Below are 1,277 nucleotides of genomic sequence, written 5' to 3' on the forward strand. Positions count from 1 at the left end.
CTCCTAGTTCAGAGGTGCCAGGGCTGTTAGTGAAGAAGTGTGAACTGGTGAAGTATTAAGTGTTCATGAGCAAATAAACACCGGGGGTGCCCTGCTGATTTCAGAAACTTCATTTTACCTTAAGTCAGCTGTGGTTCTTTTTAAAATGCATTTCATGTTGGTCTGTGCCAGAAAAGCCATTCAGCATTTGAAGATGGAAGAACACACAGTTGTTTCTACAGCATACTTGTAAGGATATATTTCAGTGACTTTTTCTGTGTTTCCCCTGTCCCTGTGCTTGCAAAGCAGGGCAAGTGACCAATTTTTTCCCTTCCTGGTAATTTTTGCAAAAGCCAGTGATGGATATTATCTTTTTATTCCCATTTTGACTTGCTGCAGCAGTAGAAGTACCAGCGATGCCATTTAATGACAAATATTTGATGGTTGATTGCTGTATTGAGTTAGGGGTATGTTGGGAGTTTAACATCTGTTATTTAACTGCCTCACAAAGCATCTGTAGGAAGCTTTGACTTACTAGACTGAAAGTATTTTCCAAATAATAGAAAAAAATCTTTAAAATCTAGAACCTTTGTCCCCTCTGGGCCATTTTAAAAACATAACGAATGACACGCTGGCGTGCAGCAATTCTATTAGCACGTTGTCATAACTTTTATTACCACCTGCCTATCCAAGCCATCTGGGAGGAAAGGATATAAGAAATAAAAGTGACAGTAACTCAGAGAAAATTAAATAGTCCTGTGTATCTCAAACTCATACATTTTTCTTGCCTTTAGACCACGGAAACTTTCTAGAACTTTTTTGTGCATGTCAGATGGAGGTAATATTTAGGTAAATCTTAAAATCCTGTTCAAATACAGAAAGTAGCTGTTAAAGTTTCCATTTTTGTATCACAGGTTTATCTGTTTCCTTCCCCTATTATAGAATTGATGGCTACAGTCTCCTAGAGTTTGCTCCTTGGAGACCAGTGAAAGGTACAGGACTTTAGGAAGAAATTCTTCCCTGTGAGGGTGGTGAGCCAGTGTCCCAGGTTGTCCAGAGAAGCTGTGGCTGCTCCTTCCTGGAAGTGTTGAAGGCCAGGTTGGATGAGGCTTTGAGCAACCTGGTCTAGTGGAAGGTGTCCCTGCTGCTGGCAGGGGGGTTGGGACTGGATGAGCTTTAAGGTCCCTCCCAACCCAAACCATTCTATGATTAACTTCTGCCCTCCATCCAGAAACCCTTCAGCTTCTCTCTGTGTTCCCAGGCTTGATGAACGTGCCATTGTAACATAAGAAGTTGTT

The sequence above is a fragment of the Antrostomus carolinensis genome, unplaced genomic scaffold (assembly GCF_000700745.2).
Source record: "Antrostomus carolinensis isolate BGI_N321 unplaced genomic scaffold, ASM70074v2 scaffold20011, whole genome shotgun sequence".
Taxonomy (NCBI): domain Eukaryota; kingdom Metazoa; phylum Chordata; class Aves; order Caprimulgiformes; family Caprimulgidae; genus Antrostomus; species Antrostomus carolinensis.